At 47.2% G+C, this 23,250-nt stretch overlaps 1 protein-coding gene across 1 annotated transcript in view; it reads left to right on the top strand.

The window, feature by feature from the left end:
• NMNAT2 (nicotinamide nucleotide adenylyltransferase 2) overlaps window positions 1-23,250 on the top strand; it is a 66,960-nt gene that overhangs the window by 15,092 nt on the left and 28,618 nt on the right. The gene's annotated exons all lie outside the window — the stretch shown is intronic.

Raw genomic sequence — 23,250 nt, 5'->3', positions numbered from 1 at the left:
GAAACACCATAGTTCTCTGCTACCAAAATAATTTATCCCATGACTTCCTTCTTTATATGCCTACAATATCTTCATGTTTGCTTACATAGCAAGCACATAATCCTTCTTTCCTTTCCAAGCTCCCCTCTCCATGGCCTTCCCTCCTTTATCTCTCTGCGATCCTATCCTGCTCTATTTTGGCCCATGAAATTTATTTCTCCCAGTCTTGATCAACCCCCATCACCCAGAGGTTTCCTTCTCCCTTGCTCCTCTTTCTGCCTGGAATCCCCCCCCCCCTTGAACACCTCTGTGAGATCACTTCTCTTTCCCTCCTTCCAATTAAGGATGGACAAATCAGTCAGTTTCTCCTTCTCACTTTTCCATCTTATTATTTTGAAGTCCTCATAAAAAGTACATATTGTGTGCATTTAGCATGAAATAGAGCACTGGATAGTTACAGGTTTAGTGCCACTTTCTAACACAAAATTTGGAAGCTGATTGCAAAAATGCTACCCCTGTGGATCTACCACTGTGAGTCCTTGTTACAGATAAACAAAGTGCTTTCCCACACCAAGTAATTTGCTCCCTGCTTCCAAAATCTCTTGCAGAAGCCATGCCACTCCAGGGTCAAATAAGTAAATCTACTCTCAATATATTAGAAGCAATCAGTAGCTAACATCTGATGCTTATAAGGATTTTATTAGTCAATCACTATTTCCAAGTCTTTCCAATTCATCAAGTGTAACACATGGCCAACTCAACTGTTACCTTATTTTGGGAGTATGTTTAATACAAAAATACAGTAAATGCAAAACCAAACAGAAAGAAGCAATTTACATTTCAAAAATTGCAAAAGCATCAGCAGTTACATGATTGTGTGATGATTTTGCTGGTTACAACCCAAAACCTTTTCATGGATATATCAGTGGTGAAATATTGATCCAGATGTTCAATTCATGTACCTTTAATAGTTGTCTAGCATAGTGAATTTCAGCAAGTGCAATTTGTCCTGCAGGGGTGGGGAAAAACTGCATTCGTTGAAATTCCCTTTGCGTGGAATAAATACTCTTGAAGTTCCTTGGCTGGAAGCTGTTGCTCTTAAACAGGCTTGGAAACTGGTTTGAATGTGTAGTGTGGAGATGTTCTCGTATGAAGAAGGCAACTGCTCAGAGAAGCGGTGGTCCAGCTTAGAGTTTGCATCCTTACAATAGTCTGTCGAACATTAAAAGCTTCCCTAAGTAGGGCTGTCTTCATATGTCTTTTAAAAGTCTGGTAGTTGTTTTTCTCTTTGACACCTGATGGGAGGGCGTTCCACAGGGCGGGCGCCACTACCGAGAAGGCCCTCTACCTGGTTCCCTGTAACTTGGCTTCTCGCAGTGAGGGAACCGCCAGAAGGCCCTTGGGGCTGGACCTCAGTGTCCGGGCAGAACGATGGAGGTGGTATTTCTCCAAAGCCTCCAAAATGTATAAGGACAATCATCATGTCATGTCTGTTTGACATCATTTGAAGGGCAGCCATTTTGGGGGTTTTCCCCATTGCTTTGCTGGAAATGTTAAGGTCTTTATTACTCTAAGAAGCTGCACAAATAAATTCATCGTAGCATAATGTGCTCAGAAGCACATGACAGGCCAATATTATATATGGACTGTAATAGCGGGAAATAATTCTTCAGCGCAATTAATTTTGACATGAAAATTATTACCTGTTGTGGTTTACAGGACATCTTCATTTAATCAGGGCATCCCTGAGCAAGATTAATTGGACGACTGAGGGCAGGATTTAGCAGTGCAGCAAGTTTTTAGCCATTACTCCTGTGGGAACAGGATCTGGCTCCTTAAATATTTTCACCAGCAATGTATTATTGGTATGAAATGAAAGGTTTACACTGTGCTCTCTAATCTGTAAATCAGATTGCACGACAGAGGTTGGAGCATCCCATCTCCTCTGCCTGTATAAATGCCAGTTCCCAGTGTTCCATCCAACTCTTCCAATATTCCATTACATTTTGGTGTGTCCAAGGCTTAGATCTCACTCAGGTGGGGAATCTGTGACTACCGATGCCCCACGTGATGGAATGCTCCTCTACATCACGTCTTGATGAATTCCTGTAACTTTCCAAATAACAAATGTTCCAGAGCAGGGTGGGGTTGGGGTTGTGCAAGAGCTCCTCTCTAGATGGCAATAATGTGATACCATTGGGGAATCACTGCAGAATAACTAACACAGTGGAATGATGTGTGGACAGCCCAGTATAAATCCACAACAAGCGCACTCTTATTGTGCCAAGGGTATGTTGCAGAATGCACCTGCAAAAAACCCCCAGTCTGGAGGGGTCCTGAAATCATCGTAGTATCACTCCTTTAAAGAGAGCTTGTGAAGAGGAGCTTCACCCCCATGGGTTATATAGGACTGTCTGTTCTGCTTTACTGATTGTACGAGCACCCAAATCCACTGCCTGAGGCAATCTTGCCTCATGTTAGGGTCTACCTCATATACTTCTTCAACTTTAGCCCCTAAATGATGTGAGTTGACACTATAGAAAAATTGCACACAATCCTCTGAACTCATTGGAAAGCAGTGCCATAATTTAAAACTGTCCTCATCTAAGCTCCCACCCAAGGCTGTAATTTAACTGGAAAGCAGTGCTGATTCGATAAACTGAGATCAAAATCTGCATCCATGATGGAGAGAATCAAAGCCCCTGAAGCAAATTTGAAGTTTGGGTCCCCTCCATTAAATATTTCCTAAAGAAAAAGCATGAAAACCATTTAACTTATACGTTGGGACAAGTGTGGCTTTCACTAGAAGCTGGGAAAGTTGAGGAAGGGAGCAGTTTTGCTAACTGGGAAATAATAATTTTAAACATTGTTTTCACTGTGGTTGTGTGGCTAGATTCTCTAATTCCGGGGTCGGCAAGGTTTGCCTCGCCTGGGCCGGTGCACTCCAGCGGAGATCCCTCCATGGGCCGGATCACGTGCACACATCAGTGTGTGCACCCGTGATTTCTGCCGTCTGCGCAGACGCAATTTCCAGTGCCGCAGAAGTGAGTCCCCGTGCCACACTGCGCCGGTTTAGCACAGCACACAGGGACTCACCGAGTGGGCGGCTTGGTTCGGGGGTGGCTCGTGGGCTGGTTAAACGACCCCCTGGGGCGATTGTGGCCCAGTGGCCTTAGGTTGCCGCCCGCTGCTCTAATTAAAGGACATTGAAAAATCTCAAAAGGAGCAGTGAAGTCCATTTGGTTCAGAATGATTCCTAATCATTAAAACATCGAACTTGGTACTAAGAACTAAAGAGCATAATCACCTCATCAGTGCCAGCCAAGATCAGATCTTACCAGGAGGACATACAACTCAGTGACCAGAAGGCAGATCAAGTCAGAACACAATTAAAGCCTGCCCTATAGAACAGAGTGGGCTGTGTTTCAGCATTGCTAATCCCACTGAAACCCCATTAAGAGAACATAAAATATTGAACGATAATGAGATTGGCTTGGAGCCATGGTTCTGAAATGGTGGAACAGGCCTCCTCAAGAGGCACAAGCAGTTTTAAGACGGGGTGTGTGTGCTTGTTTTTACCCTCAGTAGTAGCACAAGGTCAGTTTATGTGTTCAGGTAAATCACATGCTACAAATATGTAAAACTCCCCTATTCAACAGTGTACCTGGGGGAAAGGAATGTTTAAGTGACACTCGTGAGAAAATTTCCCTTCCTATGGAAAGCTGTCATGCCTCTGAGCGGAAGCTCAGGCCAAGCCTACGACCCTCCAAATGGCAGGGATGGACTTGGGGCTTTCAGATTTCAGCAGCACCCTGTGTAAGGCCAAAATTTGGTGCCCCCTCATCTCTTGCCACCCGTTCTGCTATATTCACTGTGGGCGGATCTACACTCATGGTTTTTAATGTTAAGGAAGGGTTAGGGAATGGTTTTGATAACGTAGATGGGCACATGACATTCTACTTTTTACGTTCACAATGCGTTATTACCTTGTCTTTTTATTGCTTAATTTTTAATTGCTCTATGCTGATATATTGGTGGGACCCTGCTCATATGCCCCTATGTGGTGTTTTACCATTTCCCCCCTGCATTCTAACACCGACTCCCCTCCAGTGGTATTCAAGGGGCAGATAGCAAAGGACACAGAGGGAGGGAGGGATGGAGGAAGCATTAGATGGAGGCCCCTCGACTGACCGGATCCAGTGTTGGACCATTTCGATCGGATACTCCCTACTGATGTGGATAGATTCCTCCAAGTTAGTAGGCCCACCACCTGCCTCCTTGATCCGTGCCCGTCTTGGCTGATTAGGGAGTGTCCAGATGTTGCGCGGACCCCCCTGGTTGAAATTATCAATTTGTCCCTCGACACGGGGACATTCCCAGGGGAACTGAAGGAAGCAGTGGTGTGTCCACTCTTAAAGAAAACTTCATTAGATCCCTTAGACCTATCCAATTACCGCCCAGTTTCAAATCTTCCATATCTGGGTAAGGTAATTGAGAGATCAGTTGCTGAACAGCTTGGTAGGTTTCTGGAGGAAACATCGGCTTTAGATCCATTTCAGTCCGGTTTTCGTCCTGGTTTTTGGGACGGAGACGGCTCTGGTTGCCCTAACAGATGATCTCCGTAGACAACTAGATCGAGGCGGGTCAGGACTGCTGATCCTTTTAGATTTGTCAGCAGCCTTTGACATGGTCGATCATGATCTTCTGGACCACCGCCTCGCAGACGTGGGGATACAGGGCATAGCCCGTAACTGGTTGTGCTCTTTTATCTCTGGTCGGGGACAGAGGGTGGCACTAGGGAGGGAAATGTCGTCGCGCCACTCCTTGGTGTGTGGAGTGCCGCAGGGCGCAATCCTCTCCCCGATGCTTTTTAACATCTTTAGGCGCCCCCTTGCCCAGATTATCCGGAGCTTTGGGCTGGGCTGTCACCAATATGCTGATGACACTCAGCTCTATCTGTTGATGGATGGCCACACCGACTCGGCCCCGAACACACTGACCAGATGTTTGGAAGCTGTGGCTGGATGGTTTCGTGGGAGCCGATTGAAACTAAATCCTTCGAAGACAGAGGTCCTATGGCTAGGTCGGGATGGCATGGGGATGAGGGACCAACTCCCTTCTCTTGCGGGGGCCCAGTTAGTGCCATTGCCTTCCGTTAAGAGTTTGGGTGTAATCCTTGACGCCTCCCTTTCCATGGAGGCGCAAGTTACAGCAATAGCCAAGGCGACATTTTTCCACCTTCGCCGCATCAAGCAGTTGGTCCTTTACCTTTCCTGCCCCAATCTGGCCACAGTGATCCATGCGACGGTCATCTCCAGGCTTGACTACTGTAATTCGCTCTACGCAGGGCTGCCCTTGAAGCTGTCCCAGAAACTCCAGCGGGTGCAGAATGCTGCAGCGAGGCTCCTCACAGGGTCTCTGCCATGGGAGCATATTCACCCAGTGCTTTTCAAGCTGCACTGGCTCCCGGTGGAGAACAGGGTCAGATTTAAGGTGCTGCTTTTGACCTTTAAAGCCCTTCACGGCCTAGGACCCTCATACCTACGGGACCGCCTCTCCTGGTATGCCCCACGGAGAGCCTCAAGGTCCATAAATAGCAACACCCTAGTGGTCCCAGGCCCTAAGGAAGTTAGATTGGCTTCAACCAGAGCCAGGGCCTTTTCAACTTTGGCTCCGGTCTGGTGGAACGCTCTGCCTCATGAGACCAGGGCTCTGCAGGATCTGATTTCTTTCCGCAGGGCCTGTAAGACAGAGTTGTTCCGCCTGGCCTTTGGCTTGGAGCCAATTTGATTCCCTCCCTCCCTCTCTTTCTTTTTTCTTTTCCTTCTCCTCCTACGATGAGGCTACATTTTAATATTTTAATGTTCCATTATTTTAATGTTGTATTTTACTTTTGTTTTTAAGTTGTAATCATTCATCTTGTTTTTATTATTGCTTGTAAGCCGCTCTGAGCCCGGCCTTGGCTGGGGAGGGCGGGGTATAAATAAAAATTATTATTATTATTATTATTATTATTATTATTAAAATGTGACACCAGAGGGCAGAGCAGAGCAACCAGCAACCAGTATCAGGGAAAGAAATACTGCCGTGTTTTGGAAATTGGGGTGGCCAGGTATTCCTTACATTTGACAAAAAAGACCAAAGTAAAAAAAATTTTTAAATAACAAGTATGCCCTGTGACGTTTTGGAATGACCCATCTAATATTGTTCTAATAGGGGACAATAACGTTAAATAGGTCAGTGTGGATCCAACCTATGTCCTAGTTGCGGTGCCCTAGGTTTGGTGCCCACACTTTTGTGGAACCAGTTATGCTGCTCTAAATCTGCCTCTACAGGTCTCACCAGACTCAAATGTTGGTATATGAGCCCCTGCAGTTTGGTCAATAGTGGTCAGGGATGATGGGAGTTGTTGTCCAGAAATCTGGAGGGCCGCAGATTCCCATACAAGCTGTAGCTTGTCTTCACCTCTGGGTTTCATGAGCCATGCATGTTATAGAATCCTCCACTCTCGCTTTGTAAATCAAGCCCGATGCTCCGTAGACATGGGGGGCTGGCAGAGGGGGCTATAAAGGAAAACCAAGGAGGAGGTGGAATTGAACGGAGTGACCAGAAACCTGAACAGGAACATTTGTCATATTTTGCTGCAAGTTCCTCTTGTAATAATCATAGTTCAGCGTCTTCCTGATGCACTGGTTTGTTGCATAATCACATGTTTTATCTGCCCTCTCACTTCCAGTCTGAAACAGTCCAGTCCCCCAGGAAGCCTCTCCTCCTCTGAGCCATCTGCATGGGCATATCAGGTCCAAGGCAAGTGCAAAAACCTGAGGAGCGGAAGCAGCTGATCCTCTTCCAGTCTCTGTGCTGGGGAGCCCCTGGGCCTTCCGCCATGTTGAGTTGATTGGGAATGCTGGGAGCAGCCTGTAGTACAAGCTACAGACAAAGAAATTGAGTGGGGGATCATATGGGGAGAGGAGGAAACACCAGGATTGTTTAAATATCTCCAAGTCAAATGTTTGTCTGAAGCACTGTCCCTTTTCTCAAAACAACTGTGGCAAAAAACCCTGCTTTATTATTTGTTTTTAAAATGCATGTCCTGTTTTCCCACCAAGATGGCTAACAATATAACTACAAAAAACACAATAAAACAGCACTTTTAAAAAAGATAGTTAGGTAATGCTTCAATCAAAACAAGCAGTTGAACCCAATTTTTTTTTGTCCTGCTTTTTCTATATTGTATTTATTTTTATTTGTCTAATGATAGCTTCTTATTTTTAAATAAGAAACTTCAACTTATTTTCAGCCTGCTGTGTGTGGTTAAGCAGTGGTTTGGGTCAAAAGGTCCACCGCCCTCCCCAACCTTCACTGGTGGTGAGGCAGGATAGTTGCTGAGAAGCGACCTGCCACTGCAGATGGCATCAGCAGCTAGCCTTTTCCAGAGAGACAGGCGGGCATTTCTCTAACACCTCAGCTGACACACTGCTGTCACCCTAAAGCCATCAGAGAGCAGGAAATTCCGGCGTTATAACCCAGAATGAGGACCCTCAGGTCTGTTCTGACAGCTTAGCGATTAAGTGTCCTCAAAGGAGGCTTTCCTCCGGCTGCCAGGGCAGCTACTTCACATTCGTAGTGGCTATACAGTGGTACCTCGGGTTATGTACTTAATTCGTTCCGGAGGTCTGTTCTTAACCTGAAACTGTTCTTAACCTGAGTTACCACTTTAGTTAATGGGGCCTGCCACTGCTGCCGCGCAATTTCTGTTCTCATCCTGAAGGTAACCCGAGGTACTACTTCTGGGTTAGTGGAGTCTGTAACCTGAAGCGTCTGTAACCTGAGGTACTACTGTAGTTCTAAAATCTGACTACTTGTCCATCTATTAAATTATCCTTGTCTCTACTTTCTGCTGTGCTGTCTCCAGAGCTGGGATCAAAACCACTGTACCTGCCCAGTGGAATTTTTTCTTTGAAGAGCTGCTTCATTCATGCCATACTACAGATTGCTTTTGAAAGTTGTAGTTCACACTATGCAACATGGTGGTGGGCTGATCTTCAATAAAATACGCCTAGCATTCCCATGGAACCTCTGGGCAAAGGAGATAAGTAACCACACAACCTTTAAGGTAAAGGTAAAGGTACCCCTGCCCGTACGGGCCAGTCTTGACAGACTCTAGGGTTGTGCGCCCATCTCACTCGAGAGGCCGGGGGCCAGCGCTGTCCGGAGACACTTCCGGGTCACGTGGCCAGCGTGACATCGCTGCTCTGGCGAGCCAGAGCCGCACACGGAAACGCCGTTTACCTTCCCGCTAGTAAGCGGTCCCTATTTATCTACTTGCACCCGGGAGTGCTTTCGAATTGCTAGGTTGGCAGGCGCTGGGACCGAACAACGGGAGCGCACCCCGCCGCGGGGATTCGAACCGCCGACCTTTTGATCGGCAAGCCCTAGGCACTGAGGCTTTTACCCACAGCACCAGCCGCGTCCCACACAACCTTTAGAAGACACCTAAAGGCATCCCTGTATAGGGAAGTTTTTTTAATGTTTTATTATCTTTTTATATATGTTGAAACTTGCCAAGAGTGGCTGGGGCAACCCAGTCAGATGGGTGGGGTATAAATAATGAAAATAATATTATTGTTATGGAATAGGATGTCCTTATTTTCATCAGAGAAATGATGGAGGGTATGGGGATATCAGGTAATGGGGCCTCCCACTGCTGCCGTGCAATTTCTGTTCTCATCCTGAAGCAAAGTTCTTAACCCGAGGTACTACTTCTGGGTTAGTGGAGTCTGTAACCTGAAGTGCCTGTAACCCGAGGTACCACTGTACTGACATTTGCATGTGGTCGTACTCTTTCTTTAGTATGATATTGCATACCCATGTGTTGTGAGTTTCGCTATTTCGAGTCTTTTTGGATTGAGAGCCTTTGGGGGGCATTTAGAATGTAACTGGAATCTGGATTTGTATACCGTATTTGGTTTTGATGGAGGAAGGTCCTGGATTCAGAAACAGTGAGGAATTCATATTGATTTCAGTGAGTAACACTTACGGTAGTTGCGTCGTTATGATACCACCCCACGGTTGTCTTAGAAACAAGGCAAGAGTGAATTCTAAAATGATCTATTGTGCACCTAATTTAGGCTCCTGTGGACTAATTCTCCTGATTCACGCTTGCATTCCACATTGCAATCAAGGCTTAAATTATGCACATGAACAGTTGGAAAGACAAATTTAGAGAAGGGGAACGTATTGAGAAGAGTAAGGAAGCCTATTCAAAACACAGAGAATTTTTAGCAGAAAGAAGAAATAAATAAAATGGTGGGATGAAGTGAGATTTATTGGGTGCTGGGGGGATTTTAGAAGCCAGTGTATCAGTGGGAAAGTATGGTGTTTAGTGGCACACCAAAAACCTAAATGCAGAAACCTGTAAAGTGTGATTCTAACTCGAATTAAGTCTAGGACCATGATCCACATCTTCTTGGGAGATCCAGCAAACTCAGTAGGGCTTACATTCAAGTAAGAATTGAGCTGTACATGTATTTAAATGCTCCAGTCGAGGCCTACTTCACATGTGTGCATGTACACACATGCCAGATGAAAGTGTACAGTTTCCTGAATTGTTCCCATTCAGACGTCAGGTAGAAGAAATCATATGACTAAATGCGTCATCAGGAGAAATATTCCCTGCACATGTAAAGTTGGCATGTTGGAGAGATAAACCAAATCCTTTCCCTGGCATATTGTTTGCATACCCTTTGAGTATACAGTTGAACATGCCACCTCTCTCCTGTAGTCAAAAATGGTATTGTCCAGGGACAATCTTAGCATTTCTTCTGCTGTTTATGTGAACTCAGACCTCAGTAATTGATTCGTATTTATAGATTAACAGATGGGAACCCCGGCATGTGAGATTGACCCCACCTTTGTGACACAGATGTGCACACGCCTAGTGCTGCGTTGCTTTCCAGCTTTGGGTAGCATGCTGGCCAAATGACAAAGAGGGCAGGGTTTCTGCACAACTGTACAAGAGAAGAGATTACAGCTGGTACAGTTTGCACCAGAAGCTATACGGATGCAGATTTCTGCAGGCTTTACCTGACTTCTGCAATGCAGGGCAAGGCCTTTTTTGGGGTGAGAGGCAATTTATTGCCAGGGAACAGGTTTTTTTGGTTTGGTGATGGCATCTTGACTTTGCCAGGTTGTGAATGAATCCCATCCAAAGAAAGCATCATTTACAAGCGCCTTCTCTCTTAGGAAGGTCTGTGATGTATAATGTTTCAGATGTTTGAAACATGCTAAGCAAAGACAACGAGGGTTTCAGGAGAACGGAGGTTTTCCAATCCTACCTTATTCCAACTCTACAATTCTACGATGTTATGATTCTAGGAACCCTTTCCATATCATCTCACCTGCTTAGCACCCCCCTGTGTCTTCCATGGCACTAGGGAATTGTAGAACATTCTGAGATACTCCAGAGGGACATGCAGCTCACATGGGGCTCTGATGAAGTCTGTGGTCTCAACATAATTGTGTGCGTGCTGAAAGTGTGGTCTAAAACACACCTAACCCTCCCCACAAAGGAGATTAGTAATGATGAGTGAATAGGGATGGGGAAAGTCTATCAACTTATTGACTCTTATTTTTTTCTGTCTTAATTTCACCTCTCCACATTTTTACATCAATTTGCATTTTTAAAAGACATTATGAAAATTCCTCAGCATTTGCACATAAATTTCTCACAATGCATTCTTGCAAAGCATATTCCCAATATATGCTATATGTTATGATTCTAATATAACACGTTTGTATATTATTTTCACTAACATATGCATTTCTGTGCACATTTTGGTACATGGATTTTTTGTACACATTTGCAGTAGTGTGAACTTCAAAGGCTGGCTCTGTTCTGTTCACGTATTGTATTGGAAAGTGCAAACTGTGGCACACCACCCCAATCTCTGAGTTTTGGAAAGAAGGCACAGCAGAGACTGTGGTGTATTTAGGATAGATGGTTTATTTACACATATATACAACCTGAGCGTATGACGGAGGGGGCTCACAGCATGAACACAGCATAAACAAGAGGGTCTTGTTTCTCCCATAGATGCAGCCTTGGATTCAAAGAGACATCAGGCATGGTGCTCTGCATCTCTGACTTTTTAGCTTGCTGTCTTTCTTCTCAGTGACATCACACACATACACAAACCTGTACTCATAAACTCTGGCTTTATATGTTGAGGGTGGGAGTCCTACCCATTTGCTGTCTCGCAGCAAGTCCTTTGTTCTTTTAATGGCCCATTGCCCAGGGCTTATCACCTCTAGAGGAAGCTAGCCTGACTTAATTTAGCTTTTAACACTTGCTAAATCCAGCGATTAGAAGAGTCCAGCACCCATCTCAACACCCAAGGCTTGAATCTGGGGGTTATAGGAGTCTGGCACCCACAAATTCCTAACAGTGCTAACTTTTCTCCATTATTCCAAACTGCAGGCCAGTCTAGAAGCTCCTGTTGGGTTAGGAAATCACAGAGCTGCAGTCAGCTCAAGATGGCTGGGCATTATATCTATTTCATGTTGATCTGGACAGTGAGCCACGAGAAAGGGGTTCTGTTTATTTGGCAATGTCTGTTCCTTGACTTATAACTAACTTCATTTTTCTCTTTGATTCTAAAGAAATCTGAGACTGAAATGCAGCAAGGCCTTATTATCTGGAGGTGTCAAAATGCCAGGAGTGATCTATTGCTTTTGTTCCAACAATGTGAATTAATTTCCATGGCAACTGCAGTCCTCTTCCTCTTCTGTGTTGAGTGTCCATCCAAAGCAAGAGCTCTAACTCTGTTATAAAAAGTGCTTTTAAAAAGGCCATGCTGACAGCTTCCCAGTTGGACCTGTGCCGGGTTGGGTCGCTGTAATAGATTTTAAGATTCAGGGCCCTTGCATCCCATCATCAATCTCAACAGAAATGGTGAAATTAGTTTGACTTTTAAGTGACCTACTGCGCTGCATCTGGTAACTCCTGCACACAAGAGTTTTATGTTAAAGGCTAAGCTTCTTCCCCTTCACTGCAGTATTATGGGGTGGAGGGTGAGTTTCTGCCCATTAAATCCTATCCTGATGTCATCAGCTGCAGACCTGACAATTCTCGGCGGCCAGAGAAGCTTCCGTCTGTGAAAAGGAAAACATAACTCCTGTCTGTTATTTCGTACTGCTAATGTTACAATAGGAGGGACGCGGGTGGCGCTGTGGGTTAAAGCCTCAGCGCCTAGGACTTGCCGATCGCATGGCCGGCTGTTCGAATCCCCGCGGCGGGGTGCGCTCCCGCTGTTTGGTCCCAGCGCCTGCCAACCTAGCAGTTCGAAAGCACGTCAAAGTGCAAGTAGATAAATAGGGACCGCTTACCAGCGGGAAGGTAAACGGCGTTCCGTGTGCTGCGCTGGCTCGCCAGATGCAGCTTGCCACGCTGGCCACGTGACCCGGAAGTGTCTGCGGACAGCACTGGCTCTCGGCCTATAGAGTGAGATGAGCGCACAACCCTAGAGTCTGGCAAGACTGGCCCGAACGGGCAGGGGTACCTTTACCTTTAATGTTACAATGAATCCTCTGACTTCCAAATGAACTGTGCCACCTTTGCACCAGTGACAATACTTGTCTGTTTTCTACTCTGCCCACATTCCTCCCTGACCCCGTGCTCTGGGTCACTTTCTGACAGCCCAAAGCAGGGGATAGATATAACCCACAGCATCCTTTTTCTAGGGCACACAAAACTTAGAAGGAAGGCTGTCCAGGGGTGAGGACCAAGATGGGGAAACTGCACCTACCTGGCCTTGCTGATCTAGCAGAAAAAAATGAAATAGATGGATGGGAGCTGTGATGATGTCAGGTGTGTCCAAGTTCAGGGCTGGAGTAGTGCTCCTCTCCCAGACTGAGTGTCCTGTGGGTTCCATGTGCATGGAAAGAACAAGTTGGGATGACATCTTCCTCTGCCAACATTGTGTTCCTAAACCCATTGTCAGGGAACTGCCATCGGCAGGACAGGAGGTGCCAAGGCTCTCTGAGGTAGAGAGAGACGTGACACCTGAAGAGGGAACCAGTAGGGGGCGAACAGGAACGTCAAGGGAAGGAGAGTCGGAGGAATGGCTCAGAGATGCTGCCAGCGAAAACAGTGGGGAGGTTTCAGGACCTCCTATAGGGACACCCGTTCCTCGCCGGAAACTGTCACGCAGAGAGTCCAGAAGACGTGTTTCCGTTAAGGAGCTTTTATGTTGGAAACGTTTCCGAAAGCAACCACTTTCGGATTCTGCTAGCGATTGACGCAGCCATGCTGGAGGGGCTCCGTCAAAGGCAGAGGTTTGAGAACCTGTTCAAACTCTGAGGGACTTGCAGTTTACACACAAGCAGCTCTTCATCCCATCACAGCAATCCGAAAGTCACCGAAAGCTAGCTTGTGCCAGGGAGAGGCATCATGAGCGAACCAGCAGGTACCGGAGAAGCAGGGGCAGCTGGAGGAGGTCCAAGCCTGGAGGAAAGGTACAGGACGTTGGAAATCCAGCTTGCCTTGCAGACGGCGAGGCTGGAAGAGAGGAGGGCTCAGGATGCAGAGAGGGGGAAGGAGAAAGCCACCCCGCTCACCAGAAAGATGCCAGGATTGGTGCAGAAATTTGGGGGGGACCCCAGAAATTATCATGCCTTTAGGACAGAGATGCAATACGCTCTCAATCTGCAATTTGATGACTTCCCTGATGAGGAATCGCGAGTGGCTTTTGTAATTAGCCATCTCGAATCAGGGGCGAAGGACTGGGTTAGACCCTTGATGGCAGCAAATAATGAGATCCTAAAGGACACAAGGAAGTTTTTCCGTGCCATGGACCTGATGTTTTCCAGCGACATTGAGCAGGGAGGGGTGCGAAGGCAGTTAATGGCTTGCAAACAGGGGAACCGGACTGTCCGTGAGTACTGGACTGAGTTCACTATGTTGATTCATAGATTGGGGTGGGACCTGTCTGCGGAGCCCATTCAGATGCTTTTCGAAGAAGGACTGTCTTCGTCCTTAAAAGATGAGCTTTCCCGGACCCCCAGAGCGGAGTCTATGGACCAGCTGACTAAATCCGCGCTGGCCATAGGAGCGCGCCAGGAAGCGAGGGCTTTGGAGAAGCGGGAGGGGAAAGGAGAACGTTGGAGGGAGCTCCGCATTCCAGACATTCCAGAGCAGCCTTTCCCGCCGGCAGAGCCGATGGAAGTGGGAACAGCGCGGGCGCGCGCAGTTTCAAACATCGGTGAAGGGCGGAAGAAGGAGGGAAAGAGCGCCAAGAAATGTTATCTCTGCCAACAGCCAGGACACTTTGCCAGAGTCTGTCCACGGAGAAAGGAATGGCAAGGCATGGCAGGAGCTGTTGGGGGAGAGGAGGAGGAAAGCAAGGAGCAAGTAAAAGCCAACGCCTGGCTGCCGTCGGGGCACAGCAGCCAGGCTCAAAAGCAGTGAAAGTGCCCTCACCAGAACCTCCCAGACCTGCTCTAGTGATAGAGGTGTTGCTAGAGCTGCCAAACGGACACCCCCTACAGATCAAGGCCCTTCTGGACTCAGGCAGCTCCTGTAATTTCATGAGTAAGGAGTTCGCAGCTGAGCACCAAATACAAACCCTCCCCTTAAGTAAACCCCTGCAGGTGACCACGATTGACGGCAGAGAGTTGTTGGGAGGAGAAGTGAACCAACAGACAGTCCCCATGATAATGAGGGTGGCAAGGCACACCGAGAGGATAGCGTTTAATGTGGCCACCTTGGGAGGAGCTCCCATCATTTTGGGGATGAGCTGGCTGGCACTACACGATCCTCTAGTGGGCTGGCATCAGAGGGTGGTCTCCTTTGGGTCAGCGCATTGCCTAGAACACTGCAAGCAGGGGAAGGATCCAGGGGGAGCCAGGCTCACCCTAGCTGGGATGGAGGTAATGAATAAAGGGGAGGTGCCTCCGCAATATGCAGATCTGAGCAACGTATTTAGCGAAAGGGAAGCGGACAAACTGCCGCCGCATAGACCCTTTGACTGTCAAATCAACCTACTCCCTGGGGCTCAACTCCCAGTGGGCAAGCTGTACGCCATGTCAGACAGGGAGATGCAGGAGCTGAGGGAGTTCATTGACAAAAACCTGAAGCGAGGTTTCATCAGAGAGTCCCGAGCGGTGGGGGGCAGCCCAGTGTTTTTTGTGGACAAAAAAAACACAGATAAGCCGAGGCTTGTAGTTGACTTCAGGGCCCTAAATGCCGTGTCGGAACCCCTGGCTTTTCCTATGCCCCGAATTGATGACATTCTGACCAGGGTGAGGAAGGGGAAGATTTTTACAAAACTGGACCTGCGGGGGGCGTACAATCTGATACGCATAAGGAAGGGGGATGAATGGAAGACCACCATGTTCACCCCTTTGGGAGCATTTGAATACCTCGTAATGCCCTTCGGTCTCCAAGCCGGCTCCGCATGCTTTCAAAGTTTTATCAACCACGTCTTGGGACCGTTACTTTACAAGAATTGTGTGGCCTTTTTGGATGACGTGTTGGTGTATTCGGAAGATGAAGAGCAGCATGTGAGGGACGTGAGAGAAGTGTTGGGCCGGCTGCAAGCCAATCAGCTGTGGGTGAAACTGGAGAAGTGCCAGTTTCATGCCAAGGAGGTGGAATTCCTGGGGTACCGCTTGTCAGACAAAGGATTGGCCATGGATCCAGGCAAGGTCCAGGCGGTGCTGGAATGGAAGACACCGAAGACCAAGAAGGATGTGCAAAGATTCCTGGGGTTTGGGAACTTTTATCGGAAGTTCATTAAGAACTTTGCACACTTGACGACGCCCATCACCGACTGCCTCAGTAGCAAGAAGAAATTTGTTTGGACGGCGGAGGCAGAGCGAGCTTTTGAAGAACTGAAAAGGGCTTTCGCCTCGGAAGAACAACTTCTGCATGTGGACCTACAGAAGCCCATGAGAGTGGAAACAGACGCGTCAGACAGAGCGGTAGGGGCGGTACTTCTTCAGCCGGGAAGAAATACGGCGGAGTGGAGACCGTGTGCCTTTTTCTCGAGGAAGCTGAATAAGTCCGAGCGGAACTACACGGTGTATGACAGGGAACTACTAGCCATTCACGAAGCGTTCCGGAGGTGGAGACATTTATTGATTGGGGCACGACACAAGGTGCAAGTGTGCACCGACCACAAGAATTTGGAGTATTGGAGAACAGCTCGAGTACTCAACCAACGACAAGTGAGATGGGCACAGGAATTTTCCAAATTCCACTTCGAGATTTGTTATGTACCAGGCCCGGAGAACGTCAGGGCGGACGCTCTCTCACGCAAACCAGAGTATTTGGAGGGGGAGGGGGCAATCGAAGAAAGACATGTCATTCCTGAGGACCGCTGGGTGTGTGGGGCGGCGCTGGTGGGGAGACGAGAATTGGTGGAGGAAACGGAAAATGACGAATATGCCCGAAATAAGCTCAGAGGTCTCAGGGGAGAGGGTGAGAGCCCAGAGGGTTTTGAGGAAAGAAACGGGGCATTGTATTACAAAGGGGCACTGTATATACCAGAAGGTGAATTGAGAGGGAGGGTACTCAAGCAGTTGCATGATAGTCCCACGGCGGGACATTTTGGACAACACAAGACCATGTGGATGGTCACCAGGGAATTTTGGTGGCCCAAGGTGAGGGAAGATGTAAAGGAGTATGTAAGAGGGTGTGACCAATGCCAGAGGGCCAAGGGAGAAAGAAGGGCGCCGGCAGGGTTACTAGAACCATTACCCACGCCCGAACGGCCTTGGGAGGCGGTATCAATAGATTTTATGACGGATCTGCCCAAATCCAAGGGGAAAACAGCCATCATGGTAGTAGTGGACCTGTTAACTAAGATGTGCCACTTTGTAGCATGTTCGCATGCAGTCACAGCGGAAGAAACAGCGAAGTTGTTTGTAGAACACATCTTCTGGCTGCACGGCGCCCCCTTGAGGGTGATCTCAGACCGCGGCAAACAATTTACTTCCAGGTTCTGGAGGAAGCTCATGAGCTTGCTGCACGTGGAAGTCAATTTTTCGACTGCCCGGCACCCTGAAACCAACGGGCAGGCGGAAAGAGCAAATGGCATCCTCCAACAATATCTGAGGTGTTATGTCAATGACAGAGAGAATGATTGGGTCGAAAAGCTGGCGCTGGCAGAATTTGCCTACAACAATGCGGAGCATGTGTCCACAGGAATGAGCCCCTTTTTGGCCAATTACGGGTGTCACCCCAGGGCATTCCCAGGGGAGGGAGGCGAGAGATGGAGCGTCCCAGCGGCCGAACATTTTGTAGAAGAGATGGAAGCGATCCATCGTCAGCTTCAGCTCAACTTAGAAAGGGCCAAGGCACAATATAAGAAGCAGGCAGACAAGAACAGAAGGGAAGGTGAAACAATAAGGGTGGGGAATCAGGTGTGGCTGTCCACCCAAGGGTTGCCGTTCAAAGGGGGTTGTAAAAAATTAAGACCCAAGAGATTGGGACCCTTTGAGGTCATTCAGCAGGTCAACCCAGTGGCTTTCAAACTCCGGTTACCCAGCCACATGAAATTGCACCCAGTGTTCCACAGGTCGTTACTGTCACCGTACAAGGGGGGAGGTGAAGGGGAGCACACCAGGGGACCGGTCTTGGAAGAGAGGGAAAGCAGTAACCATGTAGCGGAAATCCTCGATTCCAGGTGGAAGGGCAATCAGGTGGAGTATTTAGTGGCGTGGGAAGGGGAACCGGAGTCAGAAAACACCTGGGTGACTGCAGAGGAGGTCAATGACGAGGTTTTAACAGAAACGTTCCACCAAAGATTCCCGAGGAAACCACAGCCGGTAGCAAGGTTTAGGAGGGAGTATTTCGGCACCACAGACGAGGAAGAGGAACTGGAAGGATTCGCGGAGTCGGAGTTGGAAGAAGGAACGGACTCAGATGACGAGGAGTACCGAGAGACTAGGAACCACAACAAGTGGAGAAAGGTGTTCGAAACTTCAGACGATGAGGAAGGTTCTTTCCGGGGTTTTACCTCCTCCCAACCCGTAGGGGAGGAGACGGGAGGGGGTGAAGGGGGCCCTGGAGGGGAGGTGGATGTCAGGGAACTGCCATCGGCAGGACAGGAGGTGCCAAGGCTCTCTGAGGTAGAGAGAGACGTGACACCTGAAGAGGGAACCAGTAGGGGGCGAACAGGAACGTCAAGGGAAGGAGAGTCGGAGGAATGGCTCAGAGATGCTGCCAGCGAAAACAGTGGGGAGGTTTCAGGACCTCCTATAGGGACACCCGTTCCTCGCCGGAAACTGTCACGCAGAGAGTCCAGAAGACGTGTTTCCGTTAAGGAGCTTTTATGTTGGAAACGTTTCCGAAAGCAACCACTTTCGGATTCTGCTAGCGATTGACGCAGCCATGCTGGAGGGGCTCCGTCAAAGGCAGAGGTTTGAGAACCTGTTCAAACTCTGAGGGACTTGCAGTTTACACACAAGCAGCTCTTCATCCCATCACACCCATGTTTGCTAAGGTCAGGGCTTTTTTCAGGGGGAACTCACCAGAACTCAGTTCTGGCACCTCTCAGGTGGGTGCCATTGGCATTCTAAGAGAAAGAGGGAGGTGTTCATGGTGAGTTCTGGCACCTCTTTTTCTAGTAAAAGAGCACTGGCTAAGGTTACAAAGATGTGGGGGCAGAGGGGGTTTATGTTGGGGGGAATTGGGAGTAGGGAGAAAGAGTGCTTAATCCTTCCTACCAGCCCTTTCTCTCCCCTACAAATTCTTGTTTTCTCTTCAGTCCAACTAAAAATAAAAATAAAAGTCCTCAAAAATTTTTTGTTAGGATCTCATTGTAAATTTAACTGGATAGACCCATTTTTGTATGAAATTTTGCTTAATAGACACATCCTTGAAAGTAGATCCCCCTAATTTAATGGATTAAAAAAAATACCAATATATGCATTTTTCACTCTGAAGTCCCAAGATGGGTTACAACATTAAGATGTTACAAACAGTTTGAAACAACTTACAACTTGTATGCACATCTTGATATAAATGTTCATATACATATTTGTGTATGTTTGTGCACACATAGCTCTGTATTGTGAAAATTTAGAGAAGCAGGAACTTTGGAAAAATAGCTGCCTTTCAGTTTGCATGTTGTTTTCAGAAGTGCAAATAAGGTAACGTACTTGCTCCCCCATCGTTACCTCCCACCCCAGACCCAATATTATATTGGAATTACCTGCCTTCCTTGTAATGTGTATAGTTTCTCCCTTTATGATTATAGATAGTTCCACAACCCATGAGCTCAATGAGCTTAGTAGGGCCTGCAAACAGATAATTATTTGATGCTGCCTCCGAACTTCTTGGCTGCTGTTTCTGCAAATTAAGAATGTCAGTGCTGTTGGGGTGGGACCCTTGGCCACTCATTCTTGGCACCTCCAAAAAGGCACTTGACCTTGCCACTCTCTAAAACTAGCCTGCCTTATGAGTTGTAGTCAGACACTGTTGTGCTGTGTTATGCATTACAGCGAGCAATTCCTAGCTGCTGGCTGGTGAATGTCCATCTGGACCAGGGGTCAGCAATCTCAGGCCCATGGGCCACAAGCAGCCCACAGGGGTCGTTTAACTGACCCCCGAGCCGAGCCGCCTGCTTGGTGAGCCCCGCACACTGCACTAAACCGGTGAAGCAGCGCAGCGCGGGGACTCGCTTCTGCAGCACCGGAAATTGCATCTGTGCAGACATTGGAAATTGTGGGCACGTTCGCGATCCAGCCCACGGAGGGATCTCCGCTGGAGTGAACCAGCCCAGGCAGGGTAAACCTTGCCGACCCCTGATCTGGACAAAGGACAAAGTGGGTAGAATTTAGCGTCATGCTGTTCTGGTTGTTCCATCTGCACAAGCATTGCAGCTTGGCAGATGGATTGACCCCCCCCCCCATCCACCCTGACTTCTCCTCTAAGCCAGTGGTGGGGGTGGGAATGTGGGGCAAGCCCTGTTGTGCAAGCAGAGGTCCTTGTGCAGGGCTTCTGCTTAGGGGGCTGGTTAGGTGAACCCTTCCCCTCCAACACTTCTGAGATGAAAATTGGGATGAACATCTTTGGTTGCCGCGCTGCTGCGTGAGCCAGCAGGCTGGTGGGTGAAGCACCGATGGGAGCCGTGACATTCCCTCCCTGGAGGTCAGAGGCAAGGGAGAGAGGGAAGCAAACGCCCCCCAGGACTCTTGCTCCCGCATGGCGAGGTGCCGGGGGCCAGTAGCTACTTGAGGCACGGCTGCGCCTGGGAATTGTAGTTTCTCCCTAGCTACTCACTTACTGAGGGAGGAGGAGGGCAAAATTTTCCCTGCCCCACCCCGCCTCCTCTTTCCATTGCTTGAGGTCAAGGGGAGGCTGGTGGGAGTGAGCAGGTGGGGGGCGTGTGGGGCAGGGGAAGCCCAGAGCCTTCTCCTTGGCCTCCCTCCCTTCTGGCAGCAGCAGGGGCACTGACATGGCGACCACAGCAGCCCAGCCGGCTTCACACTCAGGAGCCACAGCAAGCCCAGCGCTGGCTGCAAGGGCCAGCGCTGCCTCCTCCTCCTCGCCCCCCTCGAGCCCGGTGCTGCTGCTGCTGCTGGAGGGGGGTCAAATCAGAAGCCGGGGTGCCTTCTGTAATTCCAGAACCACTCCAGAAAAATCGGGATACTTGAAGGGTAGGAGTGAACCCCACCCAGAGACTGTAAGGCCTAGTTAACTATCTTTCCCTGCCAACCATTTGCAAGCATTTAATCACCAAGAATCAGGGCCAGCCTGAGAAAGTTTGCTGCCTGAGGTGTGGGATGAGAGGACAAGCAGCTCCCATTCCCAATATAGAAGCCAACTGGACTGACAGTTGAGTCTTACTTTGCCAGCTGTGATGAGATGGCCTCTGCCCCTGCACCTGAATGGAGACCCTTTAAGAACACACAGGTTTTGCCCAAGGCTTTGCCACTGATTCCCGTCCCGGCCCACCCCCAAGAATCTGCTGCCTGAGCCAGTTGCCTCACTCTGCCAAATGGAAAGGTCCGCCTCGCTACTGCCTGCTTTAGCCACGAGTTGTGAGATTTGGCTGATAGTTATTGTGACAGGGTAAAAGAAAGGAGTCCTTTTTTTCAGAATCTCTAATCCCAGGATGTTTAGGATATGAAGTTAAGAACAGCTGGGGAACAATTGCAGGTGTTTTTTGCTAACCCCCAGAGTGCAGAGGGTGGTTTCTCTCTATCTCTTTCTATTTGTGGATATATATATTAACTGGGAGGCCAATGACAGCCAGAATTAAGAGCAGAGATCCAACTTTGTGTGAAGGTTTTGACAAGGGAACGCACAAAGCTACAATACTGAGATCTAAGGCTGACAGTCTGACTGGCTTGCAGTGCCTGTACTGGAGTTTTGGCAAGGACAGCCGGGATAAAATTAAGGCAGAGTGACGGCCTGAGCTTTCTGAATTCAAAAGCTTTAGAAGATTTAACGTACAACCCTTTTGTTATGTACTAGGCAGCATTTTTGTTTGACTGAATTCCAAGTTCTCTCTGTCACAGAGTCTCTCATCAGAAATGTACCATGTTTGGGTTTGTTGATTTGTTTGTGTGTTTTTTTTGCTGTAGTTTCAAGGCCTCAGCCATTATCCAGATACTGTAGTCTTGCTTTTGAAATAGCTTGCGTGCAGCTGCTAAAAATACTGACTGCTTATCTAGTGCTTTGCTCTTCAAAGCACTTTGCATACACTATCTCAGTCATCCTTGCAATAACCCTGCAAGGTAGGTCTGCACTATCATCTGTAGATTGCAAGGCTGAGGCTAAGAGGGAGCAGTTGGTGTAAGGTGACCTAGGAAGGTGAAGGAAGATTTGGACTGGAGATTTCCCAATCACTCTCTTAGCTACTGGTTAGTTAGTTAGTTTGTTTGTTTAGATTAGGGCCATCACCTGATCAAATAAAACATTTTTATTAAAAAAAGATCCGCCCAATTTAATCAAGGGCAGTCTTTTGTTGTTGAAGAATTTTTAATTAAACTGCTTTGAGGTTTATTCATTTTTTACTATCAAGCGGTATATAACTTTTATGAAAAAGATGAGTAACATTGATTAACCAATTAATCAACTAACCAGTTAATCAACTAAAGAATCCTTTTGACTCCCATGAAGCTTCCCCTGGCTTTCCCCTGCAGCTTCAGTTGTTCTTGTCCTTTTGGTTTGAAAATTACCACCATATATTGCTGCTTCTTGAATATTTGCAAACCAAAGTGTATTATGCAGGTTTGTCCCATCATAGTTGTCATGCCTGGCCTATATTTGCTACTAAGCAAACTGTGTCAGTAGGATAAGGCTTTGTGGTTTGGTTTTGTTTTAAAGTGTGCAGACGTTCCTTTAATGTGATAATTGAGTCAACAGACGAATGCAAAGGAATGTCTGGCATGATTTTGCCAACTGGACAATACGTCACTCAGTTGCTATTTACTAATTTATATATAACATACATTTAAATTAAAACTGATGTTTTAATGTATTTTTAATCTTTTGTTGGAAGCTGCCCAGAGTGGCTGGGGAAACCCAGCCAGTTGGGTGGGGTATAAATAAATTATTATTATTATTGTTATTATTGTTATTATTTATTTATTTATTTGCAAAGTTGGTAGAAATGCTGTACTCCCTGAAGGCGTAGGGCTAGATATAATCACAGGGTACTTAGTTATACTGCAACAGAGAGAGAGATGGGAAAAAGGGCCACTCCATAAACTTAAATATGCTATTAATTTTGTGACTGGACACTTAACTTGGCAAGTCTGTGTTTGAGGAAGAAGCACATAAACTGCTTTTGGGAAACCAAATAATTTTATTTTTACCCTTTGAAAAAGTTAAGTAATGTGAACTAATAATAATTAATAATAGCAACAACAATTGCAAGTACTTGGCAATCTTTTAAAAATATTTCTATGCAATTTTACACACCTTTTACTTACCAAGCAAAACTAAATTTTATTAATTTAATCACAATATTTTTTGAATTCCAAAGTCATGTTTCAAATTCCAAAAATGAGGAGTTGCAAGTTTAAAAATTCAACATGGCTGCCATTGCAATGGGTACAATGACTTTAGAGCTACCAATATTGCCTTGCTTAATTGGGGAAATTAAGAATAAAACAATGAACAGGGTGGTGATACAATGACTACTGCAGTCGATACAAGATAATATCATTATGGCAACTATCTGTAAACAAGCAGGAAATGTCCATAAAAATGGCAAAAGATAATAGGTTTTATCTTAAACAACTGCAAACACAGTA

Source organism: Podarcis tiliguerta (assembly GCF_965153285.1).
Source record: "Podarcis tiliguerta genome assembly, chromosome: 6".
NCBI lineage: Eukaryota > Metazoa > Chordata > Lepidosauria > Squamata > Lacertidae > Podarcis > Podarcis tiliguerta.
This window is presented reverse-complemented; position numbering and strand designations above follow the sequence as displayed.